General features: G+C 38.8%; 1 protein-coding gene across 1 annotated transcript in view; it reads left to right on the forward strand.

The window, feature by feature from the left end:
* The window catches only part of GNG2 (G protein subunit gamma 2), a 101,048-nt gene that overhangs the window by 16,056 nt on the left and 67,612 nt on the right, over positions 1 to 17,380 (forward strand). Inside the window, exon 2 of the mRNA XM_023726177.1 lies at positions 1,734 to 1,774. The gene's annotated coding sequence lies outside the window, so the exon portion shown is untranslated. The remainder of the gene's footprint in view (positions 1 to 1,733; positions 1,775 to 17,380) is intronic.

The following is a 17,380-nucleotide window of genomic DNA, read 5'->3' on the forward strand; positions in this document are numbered from 1 at the left end:
TCTAGAGATGCTGATGTTCACTTGGTCATAGGACCCAACGCAAATTTGATTTCCACCCCTGTTTGGTCATAATGCTCCAGATGTGAGGTGCCTCTTTGTTCCAAGACACAACAACATAGGAATGGCAAAGTACTCCCTGAGGCTTCAGCAGATTCTCTTTGAGCTTGGTGCTCTATAACTCTTCAGGTGTAAAGGAGCTCTTATACATAGGAACTTTCTCAAATACAAATCATACTAGGCACGAGGCAAAATTATGCCAACTCTGCTCAACACTGGCAGAAGTCATTAGTGGCCATGGGTAGAAACTTTGGATGATAAAGGTACTTTTATAACCATTAACTTGTCCTGATCTACCCTCTTAAAGGGTTGAATCCACCCAAATGGAATTCCAACTCGTTCCTGACACCTGAAGCAAGAGTGTGTGTCCACCTCTGCCACTTTGGTCTGAGTAGGAGTCAGATCAGGTTAGGTCAGGAGGAAAGCTTGCTCTTGCTCATCTGACTGGTACACAGTCTCTTTCACCAAGAGCTCTGTTCCCCCTGGGTTCCCAAGCAGCCTTTGTGTTTTCATATTTTCTTGAAGGCTAGGGAGCTCACAAAGAAAGTTACTCCTATTTTCACAAACCTGTTTCTAAAAAGAAAATGATTAACAAAATGTTTATCAGAAATGTAAACCAGTATACAAGGAAAAGATTAGTCCAAAGGACTAATGGACCACAGCTACCAAGGTCACCAGACTGAGTCCAGTACAGCTAGATGGTGCCCGGCTACCACTACTGACTGCTCTGACCAGGATCAAAACAGAGGGTCCTGGACAGAGCTGGAGGAGAATGTAGAACGAAATTCTAACACACAAAAAAAGACCAGATTTACTGACTGACAGAGACTGAAGAAGCCCCGAGAGTATGGCCCCCGGACACCCTTTTAGCTCAGTGGTGAAGTCACTCCCAAGGTTCACCGTTCAGCTGGGGATGGGACAGCCCCAGAAAACAAAACAGGACTAATGAGGCACAGCAGTCCAGGGACAAGGACTAGAAGGCAGGAGGGGACAGGAAAGCTGGTGATAGGGAACCCAAGGTTGAGAAAGGACAGTGTTGATATGTCTTGGGGTTGTTAACCATTGTCATAGGGTAATAGGTGTACTGTTTTAATAAGAAACTATTTTGTTCTGTAAACCTTCATCTAAAGTACGAAAAAAAAAAAAGAATTATCTATATGAGATAAAATTGACAACAGCAACTCAAAAGCATTGATGGGAAGCTTAGGGGACAGTGAGTTGAAGACAATGGTGATGGAATAATTTGGAAAAGGATAGTGAGAATAGCAGCACAACTGGAAGAACATAATCAATGTCACTGAATTGTACATGTAGAAATTTTTGAAATGGTGTATCTTTGGCTATGTATATTTTCACGAAAAAAAAAAAAGGTGCTTCAAGGTCAAGAAGGGAGAGTGTTGACATGTCATGGGGTTGTTAACCAACATTATAAAACAATATGTGTACTGACTGTTTAATGAGAAACTATTTGTTCTGTAAACCTTCACCTAAATTACAATAAAATAAACAAATAAATGTAAACCTGTGAGACCCACCCCCCTTATAATTAGCAGGCCATTACCACCAAACCCTAGTTACAACAATGTTCATTTTCTCATTCAACTCTTATATATCATGTTATTTCTCCTTTATATTTTTATTTTTTTAATACGCTTTCCTGCCTGTTTTCTCAACAGCCAGATCTGCCAGTGAGCCTCAGGCTTTGGGGACAGAAAAGGTAAGAATTCTGAAATATTTTATCCTAGGATCTTCTTGAATCTAATGAGAACTCTAAAGAGAAAAACTTATTTTAAGTAATCCTATGGATGAAAGCATTTAAGCATGCAATATTTTATTGAAGAAAGGTATTCATAGAGTCTTTGTCAATAGTGACATGACTTCAGGATTAAGAAAAAATGACTCTCCTTGGTGATAGTTAATATTGTATTTCTCACTCAGATTTTCCCATTTTCTTCTAAAACCTGAATTGAAGAGCTCTTAAAGTCTCTGACTCAACAAAACGTATTCTCTGGCACCAAGCATGATTATTCAGTTGGCAGACATTGAGGACTTGTCTTGTGCAAGACAGAACCTCAGAGTAGATTGGATCTGAGAAGAGTAAACCCTGTTCTTAACAGATTAGTTGTAGACATTGTAAGAAGGGCTATTTCAGCAACAACAACCCCAACAAATCAATCTAATGCTGTTGGGGTTTCTTCCTGAAGAAGTTGAGTTGCCTTTTTTTTTTTTTAATTTATTTTATTTTGTTGTTGTTGAGAATATACACAATAGACCGTACACCAATTCAACAATTTCTATATGTAAAATTCAATGACGCTGATTATATTCTTCAAGTTGTACAGCCATTCTCAACCCTCTTTTTCTAAATTATTCCTCCTCCATTAACAAAAACTCACTGCCCCCTAGGTTTCTTATCTAATCTTTGAGTTGCTATTGTCAATTTGATCCCGTATAGATAGTTCTTAAAAGAGCACAATGTCTGCTAAAGACAGACATTCTTTACTAATTAGGCTAAACTACTGGGTTGGTTTAAAGAAGACTTCGGGGGATATTTTTGGTTCAAGGCTTAGAAATTATCTCAGGGCAATAGTTTCAGGGGTTTATTTAGCTTCCATGGCTCCAGAAAGTCTGGAGTCCATGAGAATTTGAAATAATGTTCTGCATTTCCCCTCCCTCTCCTTTTGATCAGGATTCTTCTATAGAATCTTTGATCAAAACGTTCAGTAATGGTAGCTGGGAACCACATCCAGTTCTTCTGGGCTCATGGCAAAAGACGCTGTTGTTCATGGAGGCGATTAGCCACACATTCCATTTTCTCCTCCTATTCCTGACTCTCCTTTTTCCTCTGTTGCTCCAGGTGAAAAGAGATCAACTGTTGTACCTTGGATAGCTGCTTGCAAGCTTTTCTTTTTTTAAAAAAAATAATTTATTTTATTTTTGTAGTTGTTGAGAATATACACAGCAGAACATATACTAATTCAACAGTTTCTACATGTACAATTCAGTGACATTGATTACATTCTTTGAGTTTTGTAACCTCTCACCCTCATTTTCTAACTTATTCCTCCCTCATTAACCTAAACTTACTGCCCCCTGAGTTTCCCATCTAATCTTTCAAGTTACTGTTGTCAATTCTGGGTTGGCTTTTGAAACTAGCTAATGCCATTTGAATCTGGTTGTAGGATTGAGAGATTATCATATTGCTGAGACTGATGGTAATGTGTTTGCCCTTTCCCACTAAGACCAACAACATACACAGTTTCCACTAGTTAGTGACTTGGTATTTTCCCCCATTTTTAAACGTAACTTGATCACGGAAAATTTCAAGTTTATATACTGAAATAGAGAGAACTTCCGTGTCCCCTTCAACAATTATCAGCTCATGGCCAATATTATTTCATTTATACCCCCATTCACTTCTCTTCTTTCCCCCATTGAATTATATGTGACTTGAATTTGATTATTGGATTTTTTATTGCTTATTTATATAATTAGTTAGTAATTATGGAAAAAAAAGAAAAAAAAAAAAAACCTACTTATATCTGCTTCCGAAGGGTCACAACCTTGAAAACCTTACGAAGCAATACTACTCTGCACACACGGGGTTGCCATGAGTCAAAATCAACTTGAGAGCAACCAACAAGAGCAACACCACCAACTTGGAGCTAGCCATTCATTCATTTATTCATTCAGCAAATATTTATTAAGCATTTACTAGGTGTAAGACCCTTTTTGGAATAACCAAACCCATTGCCATCAAGTCGATTCTGACTCATAGCGACCCTATAGGACAGAGTAGAACTGCCCCATAGGGTTTCTATGCAGTGGCTGGTGGATTCGGACTGCCAATATTTTGGTTAACAGCCAAGTGCTTAACCACTGCACCACCAGGAGGGCCAATTTTCCTCCACTCACGTTTATGTGGTCACTAAATTTAGACTTTTGATATCTCCAAATGATGTTATCCGTCACACACCACCGACGAATGAAAAGATGACACTCATAATATGACCTTGTTAAATATAAATATTTAGAATATGCCATAATATTTTAAACCTATCTTGACATTTCCTCACTTTTTAGTATATCAGGAACTTGAAAAACAAAACAAACTTCTCCTAGCCTTCTAATATACTTCCTGTTTTATCATGAATGCTTATCCAATGACTTGACTCCCTTTCAAGAATATAAGCTCTGAGAGGGCAGGAATAGTGTCTAACTTGCTAACCACTTTGCCTCCAGCATCTAGCAAGGTATCACCAAACCAAAAAAAAAAAAAAAAAACAAACCGGTTGCCGTCCAGTCGATTCCAATTCATAGCGAGCCTATAGGACAGAGTAGAACTGCCCCATAGGGTTTCCAAGGAGTGACTGGTGGATTCGAACTGCCAACCTTTTGGTTAGCAGCTGAGCTCTTAACCACTGCGCCACCAAGGCTCCAGGCATTGTTATATTTAATGAAAACTGTCGAATGAATGAACAAAAGAATAAATGCTGGATGCTTGGAATTTGAGAATAGAAGACACACCAGCCTTGCCCCAGAGCTATTTTAGTCTCGTGGAGGGGACGAAGAAAGCAATTTCTGTGGTTGATGTTGGTAAGGTGTGAGCAGAGTACTGTGGATGTAGAGGAGAGGACAAACATGGTGGCAGGGAGAAGCTTGATGGACAAAGGGGCATTTGACCTGTGACATGAAGTACCATCAGACAGACAAGTAGGGAAATGCCATTTCAGGAATAAGGAATCTCATGTGAGAGTACACGGAGGTTCCAAAGGGCATTGTGTATTCCGATAATCTTTAGGAATTTAGAGTGGCCAGGGTGTGGCCCGGAAGTAGTAGACTAAAGAGATGTGGTTTGAGAAGCAGGCTGAAGAAGCTTCTGAAGGAACTTAAGTGCTGTGCTCAAAGGTTTGAATTCTATCCTGTGATGGGAAGGCAGAGAGGGGGCACATAATCAGATTTTTTTTTTTTAAAGGAGAATTCCTTAGGCAGAAGGATGAAGGATAAAGAAATAGAAAAATACTAATGAAAGGGTAACCAGTGGAGGTCTTGGGTTTGGAAATGATGGGCCAGATTTGGGAGAATTGATGGAATTGGTGATTAAAGATGAGAAGTGAGGGAGAGGAAAATATCTAAATAACTCCCAGACTTCTCTTTTGGGAGATCTGATGGGTGGTTAACTGAGCTACAAATGCAAGAGTAGAGTAGCTACAAATGCACATCTGTAGCGTGGCCACATTCAGGTGAGTATGTCAGTAGGGTACAGAGCAGTGGTACTAAGCCCTGGCTGTACATTACAATCTCCAAGGAAGTGTTTACAAACACTGATACCCAGACACTAACCAGTCCAGTTCAATCAGAATCTCCAGGGGAGGGGCTTAGGCATCTGTAGTTTGTAAAATCTCTCCCGGTGGCTTTAATGTGCAGCCAGGGTTGAGAATCTCTGGTCTAGAGCTTTTTAGAAGAAAGGTCATTTTGTGTATGCCTTGAAACCATGTATAGCTTTTGTTATCCCATAATGAGGTCCTTTTGGAGTTAAGTACTTAATATCTTTCAGATGATGGTTGAAACAGCCCTACATTCTAACAAATACTGTTAATAACACTGTTTTACAAGCATTTCACGTTCTTTGAAGTTTGTATTCATTTATTTCACGCTAATAAATGTACTTAAATGTTTCAGATAAATCTCAGCAGAGTTTCTCAGTGGGGGGCTGCTGGCATGTTGAGTGGACAAGTCTTCATTGTGCTCCTCAGTACCCCTGTCCTTGGCTCACAAAAAGCCAGTGTCATCTTCCAGACATTGTGACATCCACAGCACCCTAGGGTGACATTCAGAACTACTGTGTCTTAACACACAACCTTAAAGAGGTTACTTGGCATTTTCTACTCACATCTAAAAGCATTTTTGCTTCGTGCAAAATTACTGGTTGGTATCAGTTCTGCTCAGTTGTTGCTTATGTAAGTGGTCTCTGTGCTAACAAACTGAAGAAACAAACTAAATAAACAAAATCAAACCCGTTGTTATCAAGTCAATTCTGACTCATAGAGATCCTATAGGACAGAACAGAACTGCCCCATAGGGTTTCCAAGGAGCAGCTGGTGGATTCGAACTGCTGACATTTTGTTTAGCAGCCGAGCTCTTAACCACTGCGCCACCGGGCTCCAAATAAACAAAGTAGACCTTCAAAAGGAAGTATTGTTTTGCACCATGAGCATATTTGGTCTAGTTTTTTTTTTTTTTTTAAGTCTATACAGAGAAGCAAATTAAGCACTAGGTAAGAAATGGTTAAACATTGGGGTTTGAAACAAACTACTACTAAAGCATCATGTAAATTGAACAGCAGCAGTGATGAAGTATGTATTAGTTTTCTATTGCTGCTGTAACATACTGCCACAAAGTTTGTGGCTTAAAACAATACAAATTTATTATTTTACAGTTCTGTAGATTAGAAATCGAATAGAGGTCTCATTGGGCTAAAATCAAGGTATCAGCAGGGCTATGTTCCTTTCTGGAGGCTGTAGGGGAGAATTTATTTCTTTTCCTTTTTCAGCTTCTTCCTCCACCTTCAAAGCCAGCAGTATTGTATCTCTCTGTGTCTTTTCTTCTGTAGTCACATCTCTAACTCAGCTAGCAAAGGTTCTCTCATTTTTGGGACTCATGTGATTAGGTTGGACCCACCCAGATAATCTCCCCATTTTAAGGTCCCTAATTTAATTACACTTTCGAGGTCCCTTTTGCCACATAAGGTTCTGCGGATTGGGAGGGGCATTATTCCATCTACCACAAAGTAAAGATTAATTGTTCATGAAGGCAGAAATGCTGTAAGTAGCAGGGATTGACTCATCCAATGTTCAATTCTATAAGATTTAGAAGCCTTAGGGTTCCAAGTTGATGAAGCAAGTTCTTGTCTTGACTCTGCAGTTCCCATTTTATAGGTGCAGGTACTGGAGGCTTTAGGTTTTATCGGAGTATTTGGCACTGTATCCCATGAACAAGTTGAAGTCCAACAGCTCCTTTCTTGGCCAGACTTTCTGGTAGTATAGGTGTGGTCTGTGGAGAGCGTGCTGCCGTTGACATTTCTCCAACTCTGGAGAGTGTGCCTACTGTTTGCAGGTTCCAAGGTCTTAGAATAGCACCAAAGAAATATGAGATTTTTCTTTTATGCTGTCATGTCTACCTGTCATATTATGCTTTATTTATTAGGTTCTAAAATGTGAAAATTGGAGGAAGAAATAATACTCACTGTAGTGGTATTTATTATAGGCAATTTCTTGGTATGGCTAAACTTCCTCCACACATTAGGAAGGTTATCCCCACAAAGTAAGAAACTGTTTCTTGCCTCGTGAATGAATGGATCATTGAGTTGTTTTTTGAAAGCTATCTTTGGAGTAGAATGTGGCTGGAAATTTTTAGTTGAGGTTTTAAATTTTTCGGCTATTTTTTTTGCGACAAGCTCCCTTTCTATTCACTTCAGCAATGCAGATATGAAGCCAAAACCTAGGGCTATCCATAGGGTAACAAACCATCCTGGTTTACTAAGACTAGGGGGTTTTCTGGGAAGTAGGACTTTCAGTGCTAAACCTGGGAGAATCCTTGGCAAATTGTGATGATTGGTCACCCCAGATGTCTAACAAAATTTTGCTAATGCAAAGTGGCATTCATGTCCATAAATTAGTAAAAGAAAAGAAAAATTTAGTGTGCTTTAGATGAAGGTTTACAGAGCAAATTAGTTTCTCATTAAATAATTAATACACATATTATTTTGTGACATTGGTTGCCAACCCCACAACATGTCAACACTCTCGCCTTCTAGACCTTGGGTTCTCCATTACTAGCTTTCCTGTCCACTCTTGCCTTTTGGTCCTTGCCTCTGGGCTGGTGAGCCCATTTAGTCTCGTTTTGTTTTATGGACCTGTCTAATCTTTGGCTGAAGGGTGAACCTCAGGAGTGACTTCAGTACTGAGTTAAAAGGGCGCCCAGGGGCCGTACTCCCAGGGTTTCTCCAGTGTCTGTCAGACCAGTAAGTCTAGTCTTTTTTTTTTTTTTGTGAGTTAGAATTTTGTTCTACATTTTTCTCCAGCTCTGTGCAGGACCCTTTACTGTGATCCCTGTCAGAGCGGTCAGTGGTGGTAGCCGGGCACCGTTTAGTTGTGCCGGACTCAGTCTGGTGCAGGCTGTGGTAGTTGTGGTCCATTAGTCCTTTGGACTAATCTGTCCTTTGTGTCTTTGGTTTTCTTCATTCTCCCTTGCTCCAGATGAGGTGGGACCAGTGGAGTATCTTAGATGGTCGCTTACAAGCTAGTAAAAGAAATTTTGATCTGAATTAAATGATTAATGAAGATACCTCCCTTTCCCGCCCCTAAGGATTGGGTTGAAGATGGAAAATCTGTATGCATATGTATGTATTTTCACAAATCAACAACAACAAAAAGACAAAAAAAAAAAAAAAACCCAAGATTCAGAGCTAAGAAAAGCCAGCAACATTTATGAAATTACAAAATATAGACTGCCTTTCAGTTCTTCCGTGCCTCCATTGTCTCTGATGATCACAGCTTTAATAACTTTATTACTGAGTTGACCACAGGACCTCACTGAATCTCTCTCAGCACGGCAGCATGTATGGAAGTAATAACAACACCCGAGGTTGCCAGTGCAGCACAGGGTCGTTTAGCTTTAATTCTGTCTTTTGTATAACAAAATTGAACTGTTTCCCCTTAAGAGACAGCATACACCGTTCAGGAAGAGATAAGTGTTAGGAAGACTATCTTGAATGCCCAAGGGGAGGGAATTGGAGCCGATAACGTCTTGGAGTCTTATCCTGCTCTGAGCACTTGGTGCTTTCTGACCTCCTGGCAGCTCAGCATGAGCTACTTCTTGTTGTTGTATGATACGATTCTGATTCTTAGTGAGCCTATAAGACAGAGTAGAGTTGCCCCATAGGGTTTCCCAGGCTGTAACATTTACGGGAGCAGATCACTAGGTCTTTTCCCCTGTGGAACTACTGATGGGTTTGAACTGTCAACCTTTTGGTTAGGAGCTGAGTGCTTAACCATTGCACCACCATGGCTCCCTATGAGTTACTTACCCTGATGTACTGTTGCAGCATCTGGATAGACTCCTGCTCAACCCTTCCTCCCTCCTTCTGTAATACCCTGCTCCAGGTCATCCATAACAAAGTCAGGCTGGGAAAAAAATCTGGGGGTTGGGGGGCTGGAGAAGGGGGGAGCTGGGGATGAAGAGAAACTAGGAATATAGAAGGCCCTAGTGTCTCATCCCTTTTATTTCTGTGACCTTTATACGGAGAATTTTGTTCTCTAAATCATTGGGATTAAGCAAGGAGGACTACAAGTGTACTTAAAGGAGCAATAAATTATCTTCCTCAGAATAAGCATTTGAATTTTAGGAGCTGTCAGTCTTTTTTTTTTCCCCTTCTATTTTTTTGAATGTATGTAATCATTTCGTATCTTCCAAACTGTCCTAACTGGTAGGTCCAAGGAATTCTCTTTCTCTTTCAATTGATTTTATTTTCTGAAACAAATATTGAGCACTATCAGGCATTGAATTAGGATTTGGGTTTGTGAAGAGACTAGGCCCTAGACAGGATTGTGAATTATTTTTATATTCTTCTCAATCAGTTTTTTTTACTCCTTCCTTCTAGGACTTCCAATCCTGGTTTCATTTTGTTACGACTAGCCTCATTTTAACTCTGTTGTTTGAAGTTAAACAAGTTCCTGAAGTCAGATCAAATCCTTTGCTCTAATTTAAACCCAGATACTTTTATTTGCTTCCAAAGAGAAATAAGGGAGTAAATGTAAACATGAGATCAAAATGTCTACTTCTCTGGATATAGGGTTTCCTTTTGGAGTGATGAAAATGTCTTGGAATTAGATAGAGGTGATGGTTACACAACATTGTGACTGTTCTAAATACCACTGTACATTTTAAAATGGTACATTTTTAAATGATTAATGATTAATTTTATGTTATGTGACTTTTACAATAAAAAAAATATATTAACTTCAAAAACAGAACAAGGACTACTTCTCCCTGTCTTCAAAGAATCTTAATACGCTCGTGTTAAATCTGTAGACCAAAGTTGTTGTTCCATCCTGTTCCGTTACTGGGAGAAGATCTTTGGACTTAAAAGTGTCTGCAAAGCAGAGCTAATGAGGAAACTCTTCAGGCAGGCGAAAGAGGAACATCTCTGACCGATAAGAAACTACTTGTTTATTATTAAGATGTATAGTTTTTTTCTTTATTTAATTTTTTAAATTAGATTATTGACTAGCCTATACTTTGCAAAGTTGATCACAATAAAAGTTTGTTTTCTAAGTTTACAAGTTAAAACACTGGACTTTCCTTACCTATTAGGCAATGCAAGTTACATTAGCTTGGTTAGAAAGTTCTTTCATAGCTTATGGTTGTTCTTGTTAGGTACCATTGATGTGGTTCTGTCTCATAGCGACTCTGTACAAAAGGATGAAACACTGCCCAAACCTGTGCCATCTTCATGATTATTGTTACGCTTCAGCCCATTGTTGCAGCCACTGTGTCAATCCATCTCACTGAGGGTCTTCTTTTTCACTGACCCTTTACTTTACTAAGCATGATGTTCTTCTCCAGGGATTGCTCCCTCCTGATAACGTGTCCAAAGTATGTGAGACCAAGTCTTGGCTATCCTTGCTTCCAAGGAGCATTCTGGCTGTACTTTTTCTAAGCCTATTGTAGCAGACTGCAATTGGAAATGATAAAGTGGAAAGAGTCCAGATGTGATAACATTAATGAAATGTGAGCAAGTTAACAAATTTCATATACAGAAATGTCTTTCTTTAAAATGTCTCCTTACATATCCCCAAGGGCCATCATCTGATTAAATTTTGATAGACTTGTTTCAAGGGATGACTGCATAGTGGCTAGCACGAAATCTTTGGTTTAATTATGAAAGTTTAGGGCTTTAAATTCCTTCTAGATTTAGAGACAACCATTTTGCCCTTTCTACAGAGATGTAACTAGGCAACCAGTACAGCACTTAGCTGGTGCATAGCATCCAAACTTCATAGCAATTGCATCTTTTTTTTTTTTTTGGTACTATTTAAATCTGTCTTTTAGCTTTGGCGTATGGTGCCACGTAACCTTTAATTTCTTAGAAGACATCATGCAAACCTGAGCTCTAAAATGGGATGGTTCCTGGAAGTTCAGCATCCTCTGATATTAATAAGGAAGTATGCTTACAAGAAGAGCAGTAATAATAGAGTTGAGAGGAAGCTGTAGGCACTGTGTTTTATAATTGGAAATTAAGAAAATAGATTTCATTTCCGTTGTGTGAAGGTGTAAGAGTTTAAAACCATATCCTCAGCAGGTGGTAATGAACATTCCTCCCAATATAATTAATGGAAAACATGAACATTCACAAAGAGGAAAGTTAGCTTTTATTCTAGAGAATTTGGGCTTACTTTGCCAGACAGGTGGTCACTAGAAATACCTAGTTTGAACCATAAACGAGGACATATTGGAAGTTTTTATGTGTCAGACACTGTAGTAGTTTTATACTATATTTCTTTTCTGTGATAATCATTCTTTTAATTTTTTTAAATTATGAAAAGAATACATATAAAAGATTTTTTAAATTTAAGTAGTAGAAAAACAAAAACAAACCCATTGCCATTGATTCCGACTCATAACATAGTACATAATAGGTGTAAATGGAAAAAGTTTCTTTCCCACCAACTTCTAGCCTCACTTCCTGGAGGTAACCACTGTTAATAGTTTCTTACGTGTCTTCCAGAAATTTTCCATCTCATGGTTAATCTGTTTTGAAAAGGTGAGTATGGTAAGTGCCATTAAACCATCTGTTCATAAGCTTTACTTCTGAACTTCTAAGTCTTTATTTTCAGACACTATTTGATACTTTTTTAAAAATGTGCCTTTTAAAACTGAAAGAGTAAAAATGTCAGAACCAAAGTGACGTTACTAGAGAAGGGTATTGTGGGGAGGACTACAACTGAAGAAAGCTAATTTGTAATTTTAGTCTCAGTAAAATTTACATACAGAATTTAAGTGATAAGCCTTAATGTCTTTCTTTTGTATTCTTCAAAGTCATTAGGAGTACATTATCTCTCTTTATCCTTTTGATGACCCTGTAACGCAGTGTCATTTATTTTACAAAGGAGGAAGTTGTGGTTCACAGAGGTTAAGTAACTTGCCCACAGTCACACAGCTGATGAGACATAGAATCAGGACCAGAACCCAAGTCTCTTCCAAGCTCTAACTGAGCCAGACGACATTGATGACTGTGAGGAAGAGAGAACCACAGTAACATCTTCTTGGCCCTTGCAGTGAAGGGTTGTGAAGTAAAGCAGAATGGATGCTGGTTTTACAGTGTGAAGATCTGATTATGAAGTAGCTCTGATTCTGTCCCTTGGATGACTAATTTAATATAAAAAAAAAACCTGTTGCTGTCAAGTCTATTCCGACTAATAGCGACCCTATAGGACCTAGTAGAACTGCCCCATAGGGTTTCCAAGGAGTGGCTAAGGGATTCGAACTTCCGACCTTCTGGTTAGCAGCCAAACGCTTAACCACTGTGCCACCAGGGCCCCAATTTAACGTAATACATACAAATTAGGGTGGCTGGTCTTTTCCTCACAATTTCCTCAGTGGCTATGTCTATTCACATGTTGTTTGTTTGTTTTGGTAATACTGGCCACAGGAATAAGTATTGACCCAAACTGGGTAAGCCATAATATTTCATCTCCAGACCACAGTGGTTGGTTCAATGGGTGGGCATGTGACCTAACCTCAGCCGGTAGGTTGTTCCTCTAGAATTTTCTAGCTCAAGCTGAGGGAAGAGGGGTCTCATCCTTTCTGGTCTCAAGGTAGTAAGAATCATGTAAGGCCATGTTCCAGTCTTCTCAAAGAATGGAGTCCAATGCAAAGAGGGGAAGCAGAGAGAGACGGAAAGAGAACAGAGAGACAGACAAAAAGGGAAGAAGGAGAAAGCCCTGAAATAATGGGAGTCCATAGATTCAGTCAACGAATCAAGATTTTTTTCTCTATTATTTTGCAGTTGTTTATGTGAGCCCATACAATTCCATTTTTTTGCCTGTGCTAATTCAAGTAGTTACTACAAGAGTGCAGATTAATAGCTCCAGGTCTTAGTTTTCTCATCTGTAAAATGAGGGTTGCAATATTTGCCCTGACTATATCTGAACTATTGTAAAGATCATTTGAGGTAATGAAGAGGAAAGCACTCTGTGAATTATAAAATGCTGTACAAATGCAAGATGGTATTATTCACTGGTATGTTGCATCGAGTTAGGAAAAATTGAAAGAAGGAAATTATCACTCATTCGGAAAATAAGAAGAGCTTTGTAAGAGCCATCTGGTGTTATGGAGAATTAAATGGAAAAAGTTTTTCTTTTATGTCTCCTTCAAATACTCTTAAATACTCTTAAATGAACACAAAGATCAAGCTTACCCTGCTGGCTCAGGTTAATGCAATGAATTTTTCTTTTCTGTCTCCTTCCTTGATCTACTGCAAACATACACACACCCTCACACCCCCCCACACACCCCAAACAAAAAGTCAACCAAGCACCATATTAATACTTCAACATTTTACTGTTTTCATTTAAAAGAATTTTATAAATTCATGCTAAATGACATTTTGGCTTCGTAAATAAATAAATAAATGAATGACTAAAAGAAAATCAACCTTAAGTTGGCTATTCTAGTTATTCTTCACTTGCAAATGGTATGACTGGGGTGATTCTGGAGATAGAAAAGTAGTTGTCTCAGGCTTAGATGGGATCAAGATCCATCTTTCTTCTTTGATAGACTTATATTTCTAATATAAGCTCTAAGTAATCAAAATCTACTCGAGACTATAACTTAGGAGTGGCGCGAGAAACCTCACTTTATATCATTTTTCACTGCATACAATATAATACGTCTCAATGAAGGAAAACAGATGGTACGTCTCGGAAATCTGTTCCCTCTCTTAAGATTTACCATTTGGGCAGTTTTTATTGTAGCAAACACCTCTTTCTTTATATCTGGAGCTAAAAAAAGTGGTTTGCAGTCTCAATCTAAGTCGAATGGCAAGGTTGAAGACACCAGGGAAATATGATTTGTAAGCATGATAAAGTGTGATACATCAATTTAAAATTTTTTTACATTTCTCTCATTTTTAAACCTGCAAAATACATCCACCACCTTCACTGTTCTCATAAGTCTATGTGAATATGTTTTCACCTTACACAATCACCAGTGCAGTGAGGCTGAATTGTTGCTGTTTGACCACTCCACTCCACACTTCACCTCACCTATCAACCAGTTGCTGTCGAGTTGATTCCGACTCATGGTAACCCCGTATGTGTCAGAGTAGAGCTGTGCTCCATAGGGTTTACAATGGTGGATTTTTCGGGAGTAGCTCGCCAGGTCTTTCTTCCAAGGTGCCTCTGGGTCGGTTGGAACTGCCAAACTTTCAGTTATTAGTCGAGTGCTTAACTGTTTGTGCCACCCAGGGACTCCTACACCTCACCTAGCAATTGTTTATCTTTGCTTTGGTTTGATATCAACCCCATGAACATCAGCACTTTTATATTAACTGAGGACTTGGAATAAATTTATATTCTGAATAAAACATGTTCTTGGCTCTCAGAAAATGCCGGTTGTATTGGAAACAATTGTCATTTTCAAATTGCTTAATTTTAGGAGAGCTCAATAAAAAAGAATATTTATAAGGATGTGGGCAGGGTGTTGGGAAACTGCAAGGAAAAGTGCCACTCTCTAGGGCTCTGTTACCACCCTAGGCCTGAAGGGATGAGGAGATGGAGAGGACCTCCTGAGCGAAGCTGTGGCTTCCAGGTAAGAGGGTAAAGCCAGATTATAGCAACCTTACGGGCAGGGAGCCCAGGAAACAAATAACTCTGAACTCTTTCTCCCCCTCCCCCTTATTCTGATTTCCTGCTCATAACTCCCGAAGGGCCAAATCCAACTAGAAAGGCAAAGGACAAAGAAGCCTGTTGCTAAGAGTCTTACAAGTTAGCCTCCTGGAGCATGAAGCAGGATGGGGCAGAATGGAAAATGGATATGGATGGACAAATAGAAGATACCCAGCACAGTTAAACTTCATTCTGTAAGTCTTAATATGAAAGAAAAGCCACCTCTACCCCCCAAAACCGAAATCCTACCAAAAAATAATTGTTTTAGCCAATGTTCATGTTTTTGCTAATTTTACTGAATCAAGGTCATAGCCCATGTCCAAATCGGCCCAAAGACAATGGTACCATTTGGACAGAGTTCAGTTGCTTTTATGGTGAAAGATGATCTGGAGGAGGTACCGAGGTGAGGAAACCATGCTCATACTTGGCCTATTCTGAAATGGGACGGCACTCACTCTCGACTTAGAGTTCAAGTTTGGTGCAAGGGGTTGAAAGAAGTAGCTGGACATTTCCAAGCAACTTTGAACCATCTGCAGTTTGTGGCCTCCCATAATCAAAGGAGAGACTGTTGCCTCAAAGAAGTGCAATGCCGGGCTAGTGATTTTAGTGGTCAATTTTACGTTGTTGCCATTCAGCTCGTTTTTTGTTTTTTGTTTTTTTCTCTCCTTTGACCTAAGGACCAGGATTACTTGCCTTGATCTAATCCATATTATCACTTTGATCCACTGAAAATCAGTAAATCAACCGAATCAGATAAATCCCCATAATTAGAGAGAGAACTGTGGTAACAAGGTGAAAGACAAAAGAAAGCAAGTTTACAATACCACCGGAAAGCACAAGCCTCTTGTGTGAACTGGAAAACGCTGGGAACCAGGAGTCAACGAACAGAGTTGGTTCTGTGATAGCAACAGTGAGAGGCAGTGTGGTGTGATGAAAAGAGCATGGACTTTGGATCTAAGAATGAGAGATGTCATTTTGGTACTGACTGGTACCTTGGCAAATTACTGAACACTATCAACCTCAAGTTTCCTCATGTATAAAACGAGAATCATTTTCATCTCTCTGACTTGTTACAAGAGCTAAATTAAATGAATATAATAATTAAAGAATTAACTAAAATCATATTTGCAAAATGAAGGCAACGTTTTCCACACCGTAGTCACTCAAATACTTTTTAAGGATATATTCACTTAAAAATTATTTTTTAACAGCTTTATTGATGTACAATCAACATTCAACGATTCACACATATTTAAAGTGTACAGTTTGATGACTTTTGACTGCATACACTCACGAAACCATCACCACGATCAATATAATGAACAATTCCATCCAAAAGTTTCCCATGCCCCTTGGTAATCTTTTCCTCCCCATCCCCAGGCAAACACTGATCTGCTTTTTGTCATTCTACAAGAGTTTGAATTGTCTATAATTTTATATAAATGCAATCACAAAATACGTATGCTTTTTTTTTTTTTTGGTTTGGCTTCTCTTGCTCAGCACAATTACATTGAGATACATCCATATTGCTGTATGTACCAATAGTTTATTCCTTTTCATTGCTGAATAGTATTCTATTGTATGGTATACCACAACTTATTTCCCTGTCCACCTACTGGCGGATATTACTCAATTATGTTTTAATTCTGTCCCCTTTCTTTTTTCCTCTTAAAAAAATGGTCATATATTCCATGTTACCACAGGTGACGTCTCCAATAACATCCTCCAGGAGTAGTGAGGTTTTTAAGAATCGGGTATAAATGCAGATATAATGGTCCTTGTGTTTATTAATCCCGGGTTTAGGTTGAGTTCTAAGCTGAAGTCTAGTCCCTTCTGCTTCCTAGGTTTTCTTTTGTTCTTTACTATAAATAAGGAAACTGCTGGAAACCCAAATGGCCATCAACTAATGAACAGATAAACAAAATGTGGTACACCCATGCAATGGAATATTATTTGGCCATAAAAAAGAATGAAGTACTGATACATACTACAACATGGCTGAACCTTGAACACATTATGCTAAGTGAAGGGCCATATATTGTATGATTCCGTGTATGAAATGTCCAGACCAGGCACTCTGTAGAGACAGAAAGTAGATTAGTGGTTGCCATGGGCAGAGGGTAAGGAAGAATGGGGAGTGACTGCTAATGAATATGGGTTTTCTTTTTAGCATGATGAAAATGTTCTGGAATTTGATAATGGTAATGGATGCACATCTCTGTGAATATACTAAAAACCACTGAATTGTACACTTTAAAAGGGTGAACTTTATGGCGCATGATTATATCTCAATAAAGCTCTTATTTTTTTTTAAAAAGCAATCTGGAACAATTTTTGTTTGGGGTAAACATTCAAGAGCAATAATTAATTTAATT

This window comes from Trichechus manatus, unplaced genomic scaffold (genome assembly GCF_000243295.1).
Source record: "Trichechus manatus latirostris isolate Lorelei unplaced genomic scaffold, TriManLat1.0 scaffold00010, whole genome shotgun sequence".
Classification (NCBI taxonomy): Eukaryota; Metazoa; Chordata; class Mammalia; order Sirenia; family Trichechidae; genus Trichechus; species Trichechus manatus.